The sequence below is a fragment of the Sceloporus occidentalis genome, unplaced genomic scaffold (genome assembly GCF_023333645.1).
Source record: "Sceloporus occidentalis isolate IW3139 unplaced genomic scaffold, rSceOcc1.0.p SCAF_1, whole genome shotgun sequence".
NCBI lineage: Eukaryota > Metazoa > Chordata > Lepidosauria > Squamata > Phrynosomatidae > Sceloporus > Sceloporus occidentalis.
In genome coordinates this window covers 69,014,851-69,035,453 of record NW_028316981.1, presented here as the reverse complement: position 1 = coordinate 69,035,453, position 20,603 = coordinate 69,014,851, and the positions used below count along the sequence as shown (strand labels likewise).

Genomic DNA, 20,603 nt, shown 5'->3' with positions numbered 1-20,603 from the left:
ATAATAATAATAATATTTATGTTTCCCCGCCTCTCCCAATGGATCAAAGTGGGGTTACCGACTAAGTAAAAGCACAAAGTGTTTACCTCAAAATTCAATTAAAAGCAACTAAAAACAATAAAATATCCAACATCAGACAATAACAACAGCATCAACAAGCAAGGCAAATTCTTCTACTAGCATTTGAAGAACAGGGCTGGTAATCATTTTCATCCTGCTTATGTTCCTTTGACCCAACCTCCAGGTTTTCTCTCCCAACATCATAGATATAATGGTGTGATCATAATTCCCTTCCATGCAAGCCATAGGGCACACATGATATAAAACCTCTATACCAAGGATGGTGAGAAAACTGTTCTCAAGATGTTGCTGGACTGCAGCTCCCGTCATCCTAGATCATTAGCCATGTTAACTAAGACTAATGAAAGATGGAATCCTACAATGTTTGCAAGGCCACATATTCCTCAGCCTTGTTCTATATTTTATTATACCACTGTTAGCCTTGTGGGTTCACTTCCAAGCCCAAAGAAGAGACTTATAGTATGTTTGGAAGTTGACATGACAAAGGACATGTGCCTCTAGTGAACCCACTAGAACAGCCAGAAAAGTTGAGGAAGAGATGTCTCTTTAATAGTCCAGCCAATAACCACTGCAGGGTACCCAATTCAGAGGCTAACAGAGAATCATCACAAGGGATTCATTACAAATCTTTCCATTGGCCATGTTGATGAAGGGGTCTAAAAGACCCTTGTCAGTTCCAATACAGGAACCACTAAATGGAGGAAATGTTGATGGAAGTGGCAACTGGTGGCTCCCAAGCCAATGGAGCAGTGAATCTGTGCGTTTTAGGTCAAACTTTAAAGGAGCTGTCCAAGATGGGGGGGAGGGCTTTCCTCCAAGTAGGTTCAGCACTTTTAAAGTTATAGTCCAGAGCTGATTTGTTGCCCCACTGCCATGGAAGCCACCAGCTGCCAGAGGAGGCTGCTGGCCAGCCAGCCATTTCTTAATATGAAATATGGATCCTGATTAAAAAAGAAGGCACCAAGCAAAGTTCTAAATCCCTGAACAAAGTGGAAAGAAAAGAAAAACAAGCTGCTTATATTAAACCAAATTAAACAAAATTTCGGAGGTCAGTTATTTATTTTGCAAGTCATCAGCTACCGTGATTTTTTCCCAAACGTTAGATGAAACCACAGCTCAGTGGCAGAACACCTGCTTTACAGTTCAGTAGCTGAGATTCTACATCATGCAGAGCACTAGGCATTCCATTCTGGCATCAGAGGAATGGGCATTTTCCCCAACAGAATGTGCCCCATAGCCAGTTAGTGGCCAGGGAGGCGGAAGCACCAGAGTAATGTCTGGTTGCAGCTGGGATTTTCCCTGATCTTCTGCAAGTTGCTTTTCCTCCTGGCTGGAGCGTATAGTGGCTTGCATGTGACTAGGCAAACAACCTCTGTTCTTTTCTCCTACCTACTGAATGGAAAATGGGTGCTACTTGGATGCTTCACTCCCCTAACCACTGACTGTCCACGGGGGCACATTCTGGTGCAAAGTAGGAGGTGCTATCACTGAACAAGAAGATAACTAGATACGTCCTTCCCCAACAACCAAGAAAACACAGGTCTTGTCATAACAGCAGGTTACATCAATATAATTTTTGCCCAAAAGTCCATGGTCAGTGCCTGGTATTTGCCGTTAAGAAATCTCAGATAGCAAGGGAAAGAGAATCTCAGCCTAAATCAGAAATGTATTGCCCATTAGAGACTGCAGTACTGAGCCAGACATTATACAGTTTTATGCCCCAAATCCAATGACAGGCCAATTAAATCGACAGAACTTTGAACATGTCACGTGCTCTCAGCCTCAGGGGAAGGCAACAGCAAATCTCCTCTGAATGGATGGCCATCTGTCGGGGATGCTTTGATTGAGATTTCCTGCATGGCAGGGGGTTGGACTGGATGAACAGTTGAAAAGTAACAAAGAATTTCATGATTCTATGAAATTGTGCCAAGCAAACCCCACAGTGTTTGCCTTTGGGTCACCATAAGTCAGAAACAGCTTGAAGGCACACAGTAACAATATTAATGTTGTCTTACATCACTCCAATAATTCAGTGCTTAGTGATATACTCTAGTTGGCCTAATAATTGAGTTTAAGCCAATCTGTCAATGTCATTGGAGTCTTTTGTATTCTACCCTTCATTGCTATAACTAGCTAGGGTAGTGTAGTGTGTATAGAGTAGTGGACTGGCATTGAAGGATCCAGATTCAAGTTCTACTGAGTTATGAAAACCAACTAGTCACTGTTTCAAGCCACCATGAATTCCATTTTGGGAGAAAGGTGGGATATAAACCCAATAAATAAATCCTCAGCTTGGCATACCTCACAAGCTAGTTTTAATTTTAAACCATGGAGAAAGTAAGCTGTATATGCTACTCAGATGAGATCACTGGAGGAAAGACTGGATCTATATCACCTGTCTATCATCTATCTATCTATCTATCTATCTATATCTATCTATCTATCTATCTATCTATGGCGGGTTACAGACCGCCGAAAAGCGGCGGTCTGCTGCTGCCACCGGTTGCTGCGTCTGGGAACCGCAGCAGCCAAACGGCGTGGTTCCCGGACGCAGCAAAGAAGGAGTGCGAAAATCGTGCTTCTTCCTAGTTGTGCACTCGCAGCATCATATCCGGGGCGTGACGTGCACGCAGAGCATCCGCTACGTCAAGATGGCGGTGGCCGTGTGGAACAGCCGCCGCCATTTCGTACGGACTCAGTCTGTGCTAGGGTTAGGGGCGTCTGGAAGAGACACCCCTTTCTAACCTTAGTACGGACTGAGTCCATCCTAGGGTGCCTGTCTGTAACGGGCCTAAAATTAACTACAAGAGACAGTGAGCTTCTTTGTATCCACTAGGAAAGGACTATAATTAGTAACCTGCAGTAATTATTCCACCGGATCATTATGTAATTTTCATATCACCAATATAATTTTTGCCCCCCCCCCCCCCCAATTATACATAATGTTGTGAAAGGTTGGGAATACACTTATTTTTGTTTTTGTCTCCCAGTTTCTTTCCTCCTCTTTTGTATCATGCCCCTTCATTCATGTAAGCCATTATTAATGTTAAGTGTTCCCTTAGTGCTTTGGCACCAGTGGCATATATAGTAAAGGAACAAATAAGCACAAGTAATTGAAGCCACTATTGCCTGAGATATTTGGGGGAGCTTTAGTTAGTAGTGAATATTGATTAATTGCAGTTCTTCTTGAGTCTTACTACTGCATGTTTAAACAAAGTTGTGGCAGGAAGAAACTGCTGCCGAGGGACTTTAATGGTTAATTTGTTCAAGTGATTTTTTATTTTTTTTTATTTTTTGCCTCTCTGCTCTTGGAGAGCCTTGACTAAGGGCTGCAATGAAGGCCAAAGCAAAGGTACAAATTAAACATGCTGCCAGTCTGCAAAAAGCTCTTGGCGAGTGTTACATTTTTTATGTCGCACTCAATGCAGTGTGTTCTTGCTGTATCTTATATTCCAAACATTACTTCAGCAGAAGTGGCGATCATATATAGCAGAATCCTAGTGACAGCAGTACCTCGGGGATGTGGCATTCCAATTTACTGAACATATTTAATATCTGAGAACATCAAGTTGAACTTTTCTTTTTTTCAAAAAAGGATGACCTTTAGGAATTTAGATGTCAGCTAGCCTTGGGAAAGTTTGGAATCTGGTCAGTCTCCTTTAAGGCACAGCTAAACATGTGCCCGGTTATGTGTTATCTGCAGTCATTGTGTTAGTGTTCGCTTTACAGACACAGCGTTACAAAGAAATGAAGGAAAAGAAGGGGGGGGGGGGAGAAGAAAATACATAGGTTATACATGTAATGGTAATTTAGGCATATACATTCATATAAGGTGAATATATTTCCAAAAACGCATTTTCTTGAAGGGGGCTTGTATAAAATGTATGTATAATGTATATTAATAGCCAGCATACATAGTTTTTTGTGGGATTTTTCGGGCTATGTGGTCATGTTCTAGAAGAGTTCATTCCTGACATTTTGCCAGCATATTTAGAGAATGCTGGCATGGAAGTGGGTGGGGTATATATATATATACTGTGTGACTCTAGGTTGGGAGGAGTGACTTGCATGTTAATCTCTGTAGGAGGAGCCCTAGTGGTGCAGTGGTTAAATGCCTGTACTGCAGCCACTCACTCACAAACCATAAGGTTGCGAGTTCAATCCCATCCAAGGGGCTCAAGCTCGACTCAGGCTTGCATCCTTCCGAGGTTGCTAAAATGAGTACCCAGATTGTTGGGGGCAGTTAGCTTACACTTTGTAAACCGCTTAGGGAGTGCTTAAGTGCACTGACAAGTAGTATAGAAATGTACTTGCTGTTGCTATTGCTGTATATTGTTCTGTTGTTGAATGGCAAGGCCTCAGGGTGGGAAGATATGCAAGGAGGACCACTGTTTAATTAGTGGTCCATTGTCTGCTGGGAAAAACCCTGACCCTGGGTGGTTTTCATTTGCATTTTGCTGGGTCTTAATTTTGGTGTTGTAGCCAAATTTTGTTTACTTTAAGGGTTTTTTCTTTCCTGTTGAAGTTGTCCAGGTGTTCGTAGATTTTAATGGCTTTCCTGTGCATTCTGACCTGATAGTTGTTGGCATGGTCCAGAATTTCAGTGTTTTCAAACAGCATTTTATGCCCAGGATGGTTTATAACATGTTCCACTATTACTGATTTTTCTGGGTGACTCAGTCTGCAGTGTATCTCATGCTCCTTGATTCGTGTTTGGACACTGCGTTTGCTGGTTTCTATGTAGACTTGTCCACAGCTGTATGGTATAGGGTAAACTCCTGTGGCCACAAGATATATATGTATATATTTTTCGATAGACTCTACAGTGCCCAGAGAACTCTGGTTACCTGGTTTAGTCAAAAAGTGCAATAAGCAAACAAAGAAACAAATGTTCCCAAATCAAGGTTTGCCAAGATGACAGGAATGTGAGTGAGAGGTGCCCACCAACAGGACATGAATGTCATATTTCTCTATATAGCCAGTTAGAAATATAGGAGGTTATCACACAGGAGAGGAAAGCATCCTTCTCCCATGCTTAATTTGTGTTATTAGTGTGATCAGGAGGAAGATTATCCTGTTAATACCCAATGATGGGTCCATTACTGTTTATGGATGGTAGAAGAATGGGATAAGAGTGAGGGGGTGTGATAATTTGCTCCCTGGTCACACTAATTACACAAATTAAGCACAGGAGGATGCTGTGTGATAATCTTCATAGAAAAATAGAATCACAGAGTTGGAAGCGACTACAAGGGTCATCCACTCCAACCGCCTAACATGCAGGAAGACACTATCAATATTTTTGCTTAAAAACCTCCCCCCCCCCAAAAAAAAAAAAAAAAAGAAGACTCCTGATTCTATCACACTCTGAGGCAGTGTATTCCACTATCAAACCACTTTTACTGCTAGGAAGTTTTCCTATTGCTTTGATGGAATCTCTTTTCCTGTAGCTTCCATCCATTGCTCTGTGCTCTATTCTGTGTAGCAGCAGAAAAAACTTTCTCCATCTTCAATATGACATCCCTTCAAATATTTAAACATGACTGTCATGACACCACTTAACCTTCTCTACTCCAGGCTAAACATACCCAGCTCCCTAAGCTGATCCCTAAGCTGCATGGTTTCCAGAACTTTTACCATTTTGGTGTGGACACGCTCTAGCTTGTCAACATCCTTCTTGCATTGTTATGACCAGAACTGCACACAATATTCTAGGTAAGGTCTGAACAAAACATAATAGAGTGGTACTATTACTTCCATCGATCTAGACACTACATACCTATTGATGCAGTCTAGTATCATATTGACCTTTTTAGCTGCCACATCACACTGTTGACTCATGGTCAACTTGTGGGCTACTAGGACTACTAGATCCTTTTCCTTTTCATATGTATTGTTGTCAAGCCAGGTGTAACCTATCCTGTTCATTTCATTTTTTCTTTTCAAGTGTTTTACCTTACATTTCTCTCTGTCAAAATTCATTTTGTTAGTTTTGGTCCAGCTTTCTAATCTATGAAGGTCATTGTGAATTTTGATCATGTCCTCTGCAGTATTAGCTATCCCTCCGAATTTGGTGACATCTGCTAATTTCATTAGCATGTCCTCCATTCCTTCCTTCACTGATAAAGATGTTGAATAGCATTGGGCTCAGGACAGAACTCTGTGGCACCCTGCTAATAACTTCGCTAGGATGAAGAGGAGCCATTGTTGAGCACCCTTAAGGTTTAGTCTGTCACAAGGCAGTTGCCTATGGGAAGCAGAGAGAAGCAAATTAGTGTAACGTATCTATGCCTTAGCTATTGCAAAAGTGAATTATAATTACAAATAACCATTTATAATTATTAACTAGTTTCAATTATGCTTTTGTAACTACCAGCTGTGAAGGTCTTCCTGTCAGCACCATTATACACACACACACACACACACACACACACACACACACACCCCTCAGAGGCAATATCTGAACTTTCTGAGAACAGGGCCACAAAACTTGGGAAGCTTCAGCATGTACTCTAACATTGAACTATGGCTTTATCGAAATCTTCCCCCCAAATATTAGAATAGCTGTTGATGATGTTGAAAGTGTGTTGTCCATTTCAGGCTGTACATTTCCAAAATACAAACAGAAAAAGAGGGAAAAAAGAGCAATATATGCATGTTTTAGTAAACTAGTCAAACAATTCTATATGCTTTTCTTTTTAATTGTACCATATAGAAGGCTATAAGTCCATAAAGGTCCATTTACTTTCTTTTTCTACAAAAATGAAATATATGTTGGTCTTTGGACCTAATTCTTAAGGAATCAGTCAGTTTACATGAGTATACCTTGTTTGCCACGTCATAAAGTCAAGTTTGATTAATGATGATTTTAAAATACAGACACACACTCTTGTAAAACTAGAAATCTGAGCAACAAAATGTAAAAATGACCATATAATTTATTGTACCCATGACTCTCAAGCTTGTTCATTTTAACTGGATGTGGACCAACTTCTTTTAAATCTTCCAAAGGCTCACAGTAGCTTAGACTGGCAATTTCACTGTTCCTCGCTCAGTATAACAATTTATGTAGTTCATTGTGCTTCCTTTTAATGGCAAATGACTGGTCACTGAAGCTCCTTGATGTTATTCTGGTTTCTTCACTCTGTTCAATGAAGTAATGAATTAGCCATCACTGTCAATCCACTCATAAGCATTTTCATACACAATTTTCTTTTTCTTTTTAAGCACAAAAATATTAACCCTTCTCTAAATATTCATATGAGCAAAAACTGTCCAAATTAATTGTGCCATTCAACTAAACAGTCATCCATCTGAATATGGTATTTGCAAACAATGATTACTCTGTTTAGTCAGTCTTGTTCCATTGTTCAGCACTTGTTTGGCTCTTGAATTCATTCTAGAGTATTAATACAAATCTGCAGCTCTTATGATCTAGATGGTAATTTTGCTTTATTTTTCATTTTTATTTTTAAATAGCACAAGCTTATGAGAAACAACTGATATAGCATAAAATCTGAATACCAAAATAATACTAATAAAACAACCTCTAATATATCCATATATTGAAAATTCATGTTATGAGGGCAAGCCATTACATGGCACAGAAGATTTAATTCTGAAACTCTGCTCTTCAATTTGTAAAAAAAATGATTTGGCATAGAGTCAACATTTGGCAGAAAGGTTCCACATAGAGCTGGACATTACAAGTTATGTAAAATTTATTCTTCACATTATGATAGGAGCCCACAGCATGTGCACACTCACACATATAGCTTCTGTACACTACTGCATCATGCAAAAAAAAAAAAAAAAGTTGGCTGGAGGCTGGAGTGTCAGCAAATTTGGAGAAGATGTTTGAGATGGTTCAACTTAAAACTATATGGAGTCAGTATGGTATAGTGGTTTGTGTGTTGGACTATGACTTTGGAAATCAGGGTTTAATTTATTTATTTCAATTCCCTGCTTGGCCATGAAACCCACTGGGTGACCTTGGGTAAGTCACATGCTCTCAGCCTCAGAGGGAAGACAATGGCAAATTTGTTTCTCTGAAACTCCATGATAAGTTCAGCCAAGGATCTCCATAAGTCAGAAATGACTTGAGGGCACACAACAACAGCAACAAAGCTTGATGTGTAAGCAATTCATTTGGAGAACTCAGGGCAGCTCAATTATTTTTGTTTTAGGATAGTGTGGCAGTTCATCTGAAAGGTTTTGATGAGCTGAGTTCACAAATTACTCTTTAAAAAAGTTTTGCTCTTAGCCATATGAATAAAATTAAGTTTCTGTCTGCTATTGCATCATTCATGAACAGCTTTCTCAAAGTTGGAGGGGCTGTTGGAGATGGTCTATTTTAAAATATAACCTAAGCGTCATACATGTGATTCACTTTGGGAAGGTGCCTGGGATGCAACCCAATTCTTTCCCCCATTCATACAAAGTACTGGCTTGAGCAGCTGATCAGGAGAGGCACATTAGTATCTCAAGGACAACTGAGACTGATCAGCAATGCGAGGAATGTTTGAGCACTCATAGAAATAGCGACTTATCTTTAACAGCCTTTGAAATGGAACAATCATCACCAATGGTTAACTATTCTCCTCAGCAATACTACAACTAGGATACATGTCAGACTGAACAAAATATAAACCAATTCTACAAAGCAATTATAAGTTTTATATAATTCATGGCCAAGAGCCTGAATTGTCTAATACAGTGGTTCCCAACCTGTGGGTCAGGACCCCTTTGGGGGTCGAATGATCCTTTCATGGGGGTCGCCTAAGACCATTGGAAAACACCTATTTAATTACAGTTATGAAGTAGCAACAAAAATAATTTCATGGGTTTGGGTCACCACAACATGAGGAACTGTATTAAAGGGTCGCGGCATTAGGAAGGTTGGGAACCACTGGTCTAATATAACTATGATAACAGAGCTCTGTTATCCAAGCTACGGCTAATCATGCCACCCCCCAAAAACCTACTGCTTCTGCCTGGCAGCACCTCAGCTTGAGGGTTTCTGAAACACTGCAGATCAAGGCTCTGAGAAATGACTTCTGCAGTGCTTTCCAAGCCATGAGGCGAATTGAGAACAGGGATCTGGAGAGACCCCTCGGGGACCTGCCACAACTGCTTGTCTCAAGGCACCCTGCAATGCAAGAGTGCCCACAGGCATCATATATCAGTGACCTAATTTATAGCACCTCATAAACCCTTTTGGCTGGTGTGCCACTAGGTAGGTTTTTGGAGCCATGTTTTGTAATTAAGAACTGTAAATGTGAATCCCCAGCAATTAACACAGTCATAAATCCAGTTTACTATCTTGGATGTCAGCCCACATTTTTTGTAATCTTGATAAAGCTTGGGATCTCAGCATCTCTTAATCTTCTCCTGTACTGGGGTGGGAATAATGTGGCCCTTCAGATATAGTTGGGCTGCATTCCTGAGAAGCCCTATCCAGCATAACAGTGTTGTCCTACATCTATAGGTAGATTTTATTGCATTGTGGAAGAGATGCTCTCTTCTCAGAATTAGAATCAAAGAATCATAGGCCTGTTACAGACTGCCAAAATAAAGCTGCTTCGGGTCTCTTTGGAGGTGTGCTGTTTAAATGATGCATGCACCCTAAGAATCCAGAAGCTGCACCAAAGCTGCACTCCGGTGCTTAGGAATGGAGTGTGGCTTTGGTGCGACCTCTGGAATCTTAGGACCCATGCATCATTTAAATAGTATACCTCCAAAGAGACCCGAAGCAGCTTTATTTTGGCAGTCTGTAACAGGCCATAGAATTGGAAGAGACCACAAGGGCCATCCAGTCTAACCCCCCTGCCATGCAGGAACTCTCAATCAAAGCATCCCTGACAGATGGCCATCCAGCCTCTGTTTAAAGACCTCCAGGGAAGGAGATTCCACTATGCTCTGAGGGAGTGTGTTCTACTGTCAAACAGCCCTTACTGTCAGGAAGTTCCTGTAACGGTTACCCTTCTTTCCTTATTGCTGCCACCAATTTTTTAATGACTACCCTCTTTTTAAGGGCTGGCAGTAGGGTCTTTTCTTTATATAGTAGCGTGGAGCTGATATGTATGACTGACAAGCTTTTATGTAAACCAAAATATAAACTTTATTAAACAAAATGGTTGAACATCTCTTTCTTGAACTGAATGATATTATATAATTGCTAGTTCAGGTACAAGTTACTTAGTTACACTTGTATTATTTGACTCAGCTACTGTCACTTTACTTTTCCTTAGATATCCCTCTATCACCTAGAGACTTTCCTGCCTCTCTTTAGACCGTTCGTTCTCTTAACTCAGCCACCAAGGCTAACCATATCCCGCAGGATATTACACTCCAGTCCCTCCCTCTCCTAGAGGTCTGGCAGTGCAACGGTAGGGAGCCCTTACTACACAGACTCTACCCCTAACCGTCCTTCTCGAGCCCTGGAACCCTCCCTCTCAGGATTCCAGCCCCTAACTAACACATTCCCGCAGGAACTCCTGGACCTCAGTCCTCTCTCCCCAAGATTCTAAACCCTAACTGCCGTTCTAAACTGTCCCGGTTCCAACTGACTCCCCAACTGTCAGTTCGGAATCTTCAAAAGTTCCAGCCTACAGGCTATTGGCTGGTCCTCAGCTGCCTTCTGATTGGACAGCTGGGAGTGCTCTCCGTTACAGTTCCTCCTAATGTTGAGGTGGAATCTCTTTTCCTGTAGCTTGCATCCATTGCTCCGGGTCCTAGTCTCTGGAGCAGCAGAAAACAAGCTAGGTCCCTTCTCAATATGACATCCCTTCAAATATTTAAACAGGGCTATCATAGCACCTCCAGAGGGTCCAAGGTCTGTTTTGTAGTGCTAGGAAAAATAATGAGATAGAGGATGCTCACCTGAAAAAAATGGGGCAGAAGCCACAAAACCCCCAGAGTAATAAGTGAGACAGTCCCACCCCCATCCCATTTAAGGAGTGACTTCTCTGTTATAGTCAGCCTGATGCAAAAGGCTGAATGATTTCTATCTGGAAAGCCTAGGTAAATTTAAATAAAGCAAGATTTTATTTCCAGAGATTATGGTCCAAATCCATAACTAAAGGAAGGCCATTGAATCCAGAGAAAATACTCCTCCTCAGGGATTTAAATGGAAAATCATGTCTCTGCTGCTTTGGAGAAATATAAATTTAGAAGATGTGCACTGTAAGTAAACCCACTCTAGGAAGGATTACAGCTCCTTCCCACTACACACAGGCTTACATTGTTTGAAACCTAACTACAGCAAGAAAAAGAAATAAATGATTTTCAAATAGGTTTGAGCTTGTTTTCCAATCATACTTGGGTGAGTGTTGTTATTACCAAATCAACTCTACAACCAGATATTGACTGATAGGCTGAATCTTTTGTTTTATAATGCCAGGCAGCAGGGAATCTATCAGACAAGAACTGATAAACTATTTGAGAAAAATGTCATGCCAGAGTTACTTTTTGTTACAGTTTGCGATGTTGTGAAGGCTCTTCTCTGTGGCCACCTCATCAAAGTGCTTGAAATTGTAAAAACAGAGAGAGAGAGAGAGAGAGGAGAACAAAATAAACCAGACTGACAAATGTAGAAAAGGAATTCAGAAGTATTCCATTTCTAAGGAGATCCCACTGGAGTATAGTAAGAGAATTTGCATGGCAGCGGCAGAGATAAAAATGGAGGGTTGGGTATCACTCACTATAAAAGAGGTTTCTATGGGGAAAGACTGTCATAGGCAATGACAAAAATAATCTCCAGTTAATGCATTCTAATTAAAGTATGTTCTGAAGCATCCAGAAAAAAAGCAAATCAATTTGAAATACAATATTTTTGTCATGCAGAACAATTGTACAAACTAAATAACAATGACCAGGAAGTGAATGCATGAGTCAACTTTAATGATCTGAACTGTTTGTAAAGTTAATGCACTGTAATTTCTCTGCAAACTTACAAAGAAACTATTAAATTGCACTTCCTTCAAATAAGTTAGTTTCAAAACCATGATTACTAAGTTTGCTTTTCTGTGATGAATCACTGAACCCTTGTATGGTGTCTGCATATGTGTCAACGTTGAGTATGAATTTTCACACACCACTGTAGATGCACTAAGAGTAAGTCCTGCGGCCCAAAAATGTACATACATGGCAAAGTTTCCTTGTATGTACACAATGTTTTAACTGTTAGTGTTGGGGGGTTTGCAAGATTTTACCATGTCTCCTTTTCTTTGGCTGCCCATGTTGTATTTCTAAATGTTCAGCTGCAACGCTAGGAATTTCAGGAAGGAAAATTTCATGGGAGTGGCAGAATTTTTATTTGTGGGAATGCCCTCATTTCCTTAGTCCCACTACACTCCCCAGATGAAGCACAGTGCAAATGTGGGATGTAATGAATGATGATATCAATGTATATAGCCTCTTCTTTTAGCTCAGGCATATGTCTGATTTATATCTCTTTGCTTATGGAGATCTTTAAAGGTGTTAAAGGGACCTACTCAGTGGATGAGAAACAGACAAAAGCTCCCACCCTTGATCAGAGTCTGAAAAAATATTGAGTTCTTTTATTTTTTTAAATCAGTTCTTTGAATACCTCAGCTAGAGAGACCTGACCATCCTTGTGGACAGATTCAAAGCGTTATAGTAGTCCTTTTGCAAATTCTGCCCTGACAAAGATTGCACCACTGAATGAACAGTCTTGCTGTGACTTAAATCCCCTAGTTTTGCTGATAATAACTTGTTGATTATACTGGGTTTATTCTGATGATATGGATGAATTGTTGATTTCTATGTTAATGAATGAGAAGATCCTTTCAGGGGTTTCTCATCCACCAGATCTTGATCTATTTCTTCTTTTCACCTGCTTGTCTTTGGTCCAGGGATGAGCTCATCAGCTACATTTCTTGTACATGTTCTATCCTTTGGAAAAGTTCAAACACTTCCTCACTTAGAAAGGTTCATCTTGTCAATGTCTAAGAGCTTCTCCAAAAATGTCTTTGCTCTTCTTGCAGAAGAAAGAGGCTCGTTGTTTATCTAGGCTCACTGACAATTTTTTTTTTAAAAAGCAAAGCAAGCAATTATTTCCAGATGGTTATTTGAGAAAGATGTAGCTAATTGAGGTAGAAAACCACACTCTAGAGAGAAATAATGATGGATTCTGGAGTCTCTTGTAACCTGAAGAACAATCAGAGCATTCCCCAGAGAGTGAACTGCTACTGAGATTGCTTACAATCAACAGCAAATCCCAACCAGCAAGTTAGTTTACTAGTGAATCCAGAGACCAATCACAAAATGAGGTAATCATAATTTGACTAAAATGCAAAACGATTCCATCAGAAGAATAAAATCAGTAAGTACTTAATACAACATGTGTAAGCATTTATTTTATTTTAGCCAATCAGCTCATTACTGAATAATTCACAGATGATTCTTTGTAAACTTTTGAGGTGCAAGGAATGGCTCAGCCATCTAGACAGAACATGCCAGTGGAATAAATTCTGTTTGTTTGTCATAGATTGTTTTTGTACAGAATCCACAATTTGCACAAGAGCTTTTTTTTTTTAAAATTCAGCTTGCACCCTCCCTGAACTGTGGCAACTGAAATCAGCAAAGATAGCAAAGCTCTCCAGCATTTCCAGATATGCTCAGATCTGATCACTTCTCCAGAAAAGAGGAAATGCCAAAGTTTGTGGCATAGATACTAATAATGCTGAAATGAAAATTCTTCTTGGTAGCTTAGGGAACAGAGGAATATTTTTCTTCCTTTAAAATAGTAAATCATGGGACATATGGAAAATCCCTTTTTTACCTCAGAGAGAAATAATCTACAACTGAACTTCAGCTTGCACATGGAATGGGAAGAGGGGAAAAAACACGCTGAATGCAATACATGTTAATATGAAAAAGAGAGCTAGTGCTATGTATTTCTAGAATACCCATGACATTCTGAAGGAATGGCTGTTGTGGTATCAAATTTGTCTATTAATATTTATTAAGCCAATGATTAGTACCAAAAAGAAAATATTACTAGTGAAGTGTTTGCCTTCTTCATTAAGGGGGACTGTGGAAAATATTAACTCTTGAAGGAAGTGGAAAAAACAAAAACAAATGAGGCTTTAAACACTGAAATCAACTTTTCACAGCTTGGATATATTTTCTCAACAAAATCACACATTTGGTGTGCCTGTCCCTCTGCCCATGAAATGAAAACACAAACTCTGTCTCAGAGCTCATATGGTTAGAAATTAGTTATTATAGGGACAGGTTAAACCCTTCACTTGTTAAAAAAAATATAAGCTGTACTGTATGCCTGAATGGGTTGGTAACCCCGGTCATCCTGAGATAATTATTAGAGATAATATATGTGAGTGATCAAGATTCAACGCACATATCCCTAGCTGGAGGATGCAGAACTGTACATTTAAGTGGATGTGGTTGTTCCTCCCAATCTGGATGTGCAGGTGTTGCTTGTAAAATACTAGTATCAATTGATTGCTTGGGAAAGGAACTCAATAAACCACTAATGTTCATTGTAGGTACAGTTGCTACCATTCTAACATGGCTCCTTGAACCTAGCCCTGGACCACAAAGCATACACAACTTGCTTTGGATCCAGTGCCTTTTGGGTTTGTTTTTGTAATTCATCAATTTTTCTCTCTCTCTTGGTAGGACTGAATTAATTAAAAGACCCAGTGTGTGTCACAACTGAAGAGGTTCACACTACATTTAACACTGCCCAAGTCAATAGAATTTAGTAATTGGATTCCATGAGACAGGGACAGGGCAAAGCAAGGCGGGAAATGTGTGGACCTGCAGATGCTGTTGGATTGCAGCTCCCATTATTCTTAACTGTTGACCATTCTGGCTGGGCCTGAAGGGATTTAAAGTGTAATATCATCTAGAGATCACAGGCAGTGATGCCACCCAGTGTGGTAACTCATGGTGTCACTCCCCCCATTGACCTCCTCCCATACTACATCATACAGAATCCTTTGTAATGAATTTTGTACTAATGTTACTCTTAAATCTTAGGCCCGATATACACGGGCACAAAGCGCCGTACCGCCACCGATTCTAGGGTTCCGGACCATGCGGCAACCACACGGTCCACAACCCTAGAATGTGCGGATGCTATCATCATGATGGCCTCCTGTCCACACGAGGGCCATCATGATGACCTGCATGACACACAGCATCTGCACGTCTGCAACAAGCAGCAACATCATAAGGGCTGTGATGCAGCCCTTATGACGTAGCAGGAAGGGGCTATATTTTGCAGCTCCTTCCTAGAGTGGATTGTTCCTGCAGCAACCACACAGCCACGGGAACGATTTTGAGGAGAAAGGCACCGCCCCTTTCTCCTCTGTAGGGCCGAGATGTCCGGGGGCATGAAACCCCAAGGATACCCCTTTTTTGGGCCACGGAGAAGCAGCATTTTGCACCAGATTGGGGCTGCAGGGCTGCCAGCGTGAAAAGGGGTGGGTGCAGGTCGCCCCTTTGGGGTAGACTGTACTTAATTCCTATATATCACTGAATCTAAAATCTGGGGTCTCTTCTTTTTCTTTTCACTGAGCCTCACCCCACTCACACAATCTGTTACACCATTTTAAGTTGAAACAGGCAAATGACACAGCCTTTCTCTGGCAAAATGCAGATATTTGGGGACATCCCTTTAGGGTGTCACCTGGTTCAGTCTGAATCCCCTGCACCCCTCCCCCCCAGTGATGCCAGTGGCTACACATTTCCAATCCCTTTAGTAAGCACTGACATTTGGGGAATGATAAAATATGAATACATGAAAAAAAATTATGTGTTTTTTTTCCTGAGTGCAGTACTCTGTACATGGAAAATACGTAGGGAATAATCAGTGGGAATAGTTTTATGGTTGTGGGACTTGGTTGCCTTGAGGGATCATCTCTTAACCTCAGATAGCTTCAGTTGCCATGATGCTTCTTAACCCTTTTCCATCCCTTGTGGATAGCATTTACCTTTGTTTATTGTTTAAGTGAAGAAATTCATATACTATCATATTTTAAGAAATAGGTCCCTCAGCATCATATTAATCTAATATGCATTATTCAAAGATATATTTTCTCTGGTTATTTTTCTAAAGTGGTGGGTTACACTGTTTAGGCTAGAATTCTAAAACTGTTTCACAAATCTCCTTTGAACACTATAACACAACAACAACCCCGCAAATAAAATTAATAAATGCCAACAGTTTATTATTTATTTATTGATTATTGATGATAATGATAGTGATGATGATGATTCAGGCCTGTTACAGACTGCCAAAATAAAGCTGCTTCGAGTCTCTTTGGAGGTATGCTGTTTAAATGATGCATGCACCCTAAGAATCCGGAAGCTGCACCAAAGCTGCACTTCAGTGCTTAGGAATGGAGTGTGGCTTTGGCACGACCTCCGGACTCTTAGGACCCATGCATCATTTAAATAGCATATCTCCAAAGAGACCCGAAGCAGCTTTATTTTGGCAGTCTGTAACAGGCCTCAGTATCAAAATTAACTACAATACTCATTGTATCATTAAGGTGAAACATATTTAGAGACTCAAAAACATTGTAGAAACCAAGTTCATATGCCATTAACCAATTTTATATGCCATCTATATTACAGGACAAACCTAAACCTGATTAGGGATAGTAAATAATATCTCTCCATTTTACATTCAACATTGCAGGAAATTAAAAAGAGTAAATGAATATTGTATCACTGAAAAACACAGCATAAAGTGGCATAAGATCTATAGAATATGTTAATCAAAAACAAGTCCAGCAGGCAGGATTGTTTACTGGTGCATCAAAAGATATTATGTTGTCTGGGGGAAAGGAGAAGATGGTTCCCCATCCCCTCTCATTCCATGTATCTGGGATCCAATTAGACTAGAAATTGTATTTTAAATCAATGCTAGTAATGGATTAGTATCCTTAACCACATTTGTTCAGAGGGGATATTAGCATTGGACTCTTGTAAGGCTGAGAGAGTGAGACTTGCCCAAGGTCACCACTGTACCATGCTGGCTCTCAAATGCCTTAGCTGGTTCTTTTTGTCATGACATTCATTGCTGATGCATGTTTATACTGTGGTCCATGAAGAACCCTAGATTCTTACCCCTGTCCTGCTAACATGTCAGGTGTCACCTGTACAGTATTTTGGTCTATGGTTTTTCCTGCATAAATGAATGTAGTACCTTATAGTTATTCCTGTTGAATATTGTTTGTTTTGGCTCAGTTCTTCAATCCACTGACATAATCTTGACTAATGATTTTGTTTTCTGAAGTACTAACTGCACCTCCCCATTTAGCATCATCTACAACTATGACAAGCATGTCTCCATATTCTTTCATCCCAGTAATCTGTGAAGATGTTGAGCAACATGCTCAGTCTTGTGGAGCCATCAAACCAGGCTTGAGGGTAGAAGTCCAGGGTCTTACTCGGCAGAATGGCTAAGATGGCCCTCAAATGTAATAGGGCTGGTTTACCACAGTTTAGATTAAGTGAAGTAATATAAATTACCATCTAAAAAGAACATTAGGTCCAGAGTCTAATAGCAGCATTACTAGTGGTCAGGCTGTAGCTCCTCAGAGATGTTGCCTTCCTTTACAAAATATTGAAAGCCCATGGTGATGAGGTTTCTTTGATCCCTTTCATGTCTGATTTTCTGTCTCTCTCCTCTCCATCTCATTTGGTGCAGAGTTTGTGGAGTTTATCACACCACTTCCATTCTTGTCATTATGTTAGTGAAGGGAAGTGCATACATACTGGTTTGGAAGCACTGTCTACTTCATGTCCCACATGGTTGGGTTCTTGCTGGCTCATGCTCTTTTCCACCCATCTCCTTAACCCTGCCCCCCCTTTATTTGTGTGTCTGTGTTTTACATGCAGTTCCAGAGTTTGGGGAATGCAGTTTAACAAAAAACAAAGGGGAAGGGGAGGGGGAGGGGGAGGGGGAGGGGAGATATTGACAGCATATGACTATGCAATCCCAGAACTGCCCTGGGAATGACTCACCATACTTGTGGACTAGCACTATACCTGTGTCATTAAGAGCTTATTGACAGGGTTTCCCTGTCAATTGCAAGCTGCGGGCTAAACACACTCCCAGGACAAGGCAATGATGAGAAGGATATGGTATCATTCAATAGGCACTAGAAAAGGTGCTATTATCAAACTTTTGTGGCAGTTTAAAAGCCATGTGTGATAAAGTCTGTAGTATTGCTTGACACAGTGAGAGAACTAATGGGGAAGGAGGACAGGCAAAACCATAGCTGCCTAATCCCAAGATTCTTAACTTTGGAACATGTAGTATTTTCAGGCTGAAAACTTGTGGCCCTAAATTCAAAAAGGGGCTTACTCCTGTCATTAAATCTTCACAACCCAGTTCACTATGCTAGTTACTTTTTTGGATCACAGTCCTCAGACACCCCCGTTCTCCAGCCAGCATGGTGAGTGATCAAGCTAGATGGGGGGTTCTAGGAGTTGTGCAAAAAAGGAACATTTCCAAGCCACTAGCTTAAAGCTGTGGGTGCAGTTTTCCTGCCACTTCCATTCTTTCACTATTGCTTACTATATGGAATGACAGATGTTTTTACTAAGAGCGTACATCTTACTGACTGAGTCCAGTCAGCTCCCAGGAGACTCTCTTGTACAGTGAGTTAGCTGTGTGCCCTTTGACTTACATTCAAGGAGTCTCTTCGTGTTGCTGTGAAAAAAGATTTTATGTGAGAATAAAGCCAAAGGCTTCTTTGTGATCTCATTTCAAACAGTGGTTGAATGGGTTCTTCTCATAATTCACACACTTTACTTTAAGAACATATTTATTAAGGAATGTTTTTTGAGGTGTTCATTTTGAACAGTCGATTATTATTTTTGGTACTGGAGGAATCTCATCTTAAAGTACATATTTATCCCCATTTTTTCTCCATTGGGTTTCTTATGAAATGAATTTCCTCACTGTTGCTCTCTACAACCGACTTTCCCTACTTCATCCTGTTAGTTGGTCTTTTGACAGCTGCACACTTCTCCACCTATACTGTAGCCTGCTGCCTGCTGCATTCTATTATCTATCTCTAACCTGTAAGTTATTGGGTCCAAACTATTCAGCTGTCAGGTTTCTTTTGATCAGAAGTATCAAAAAGAAAGTGATACCTGTCTAGCAAGAAGCTCCACTCAAAGAAAATGCAGGTCTTCATCTTGATTGCTCTTTGAACATCCTTAGGAACATTTGAACATTTCATTGTGCTGACTCAATTATTCTTTTAGCAGGGGTTCTTTCTCGATCTGCTGAATGCAAACTCAAAATCAGAAATAATTTTAAAAGATAGCTCAGGGACTTCTGTTCCATGCATAGAAGAGGGTGGCCACAGGTGGTGGGAAAGACTTTGGCCAATATACTAAGGATCGCTTAGAGGTTTGTGTCTTTCCACAGTTTCTGCTGCCCTGGAATTCAATCATTTACATTTTTGCTTTGGTTCATTTTCAGTAGGTGAGCTATACTTGTTGTCATACCATATTGCAGCAATGAAGGCTGCAGTTCAATATGCACTTGACTTTACAGTTTAGAGCTCAGTTGAGCTTAATGGGGTTTACTTCTGAGTAGACATGTATTTAGACATGTATGTATGTATGTAGATCATGACATATAAAGATGTATAACTGAATACTAAAGTTAGGATCACCCAGGCCATCATATTTCCAGTTTCTATGTCTGGTTGTGAAAGCTGGATAATCAAGAAATCTGACACGAAGAAAATAAACTCATTTGAAATGTGGTACAAGAGAAGTGTTCTGTGGATATTGTGATTGCTTGAAAGACAAATAAATGGCTCCTAGAGCAAGCTGGGCTCTATCTCTCCCTAAAAGTCAAGATAACTAAATTGAGATTGTTATATTTTGGACACATCATGAAAGACATGACTCCCCAGGAAAGACAATAATGCTTGGTAAGGTAGACGGCAAACTCCCAGCTTTGAAAAGTGGCCTCTGAAGTGCACCTGGGACCTGGCATGCAGCCGGGTTGCACTCGCCTGGCAGAATTGGCAGTGATTTTGGTGAAATAATGCCCACCTGCATCCTGCAACTCAATTATATCCTATTGAGGAGCAGTCAGGTTAAAGGTTGGCACAATAAGCTCCTAAGTCAGAACAAATTTCATTGAACTTTAAAAAATACAGTACAAATACAGATAAAAATACATAATACAGCCATCATTATTATTAACCTTTATTTATGAAGCGCTGTAAATTTACACAGCACTGTACATACAATCTTTTAGTTAGACGATTCCCTGCCCTCGGGCTTACAATCTAAAAAGACAAGACACAGAAGGAGAAGGGAGTGGTGGAGGGAAAGGGTAAGAGGTCCAGCAGTTCCTCTCTACCTCCAAGGCCTGGACCAAGGTAGATGGACTGGAGGGAGGGCGAGGCTTCATAATGGATGGTTAATCATTTTCCAGGGAAAATACATACTCTCAAGTAGGATAAAACATATACAGTACATAGCAATACAGG

At 40.4% G+C, this 20,603-nt stretch overlaps 1 long non-coding RNA gene across 1 annotated transcript; it reads right to left on the bottom strand.

Annotated features, from left to right (window-relative positions):
* Positions 1-5,936: 5,936 nt before the first annotated feature.
* Positions 5,937-9,544, bottom strand: LOC149321540 (uncharacterized). Its single transcript, XR_016278043.1, has 3 exons — positions 9,420-9,544; positions 7,029-7,225; positions 5,937-6,328 (listed from the first exon to the last, which is right to left on the bottom strand). It is a non-coding gene; the product is annotated as an uncharacterized LOC149321540 (long non-coding RNA).
* Positions 9,545-20,603: the final 11,059 nt, after the last annotated feature.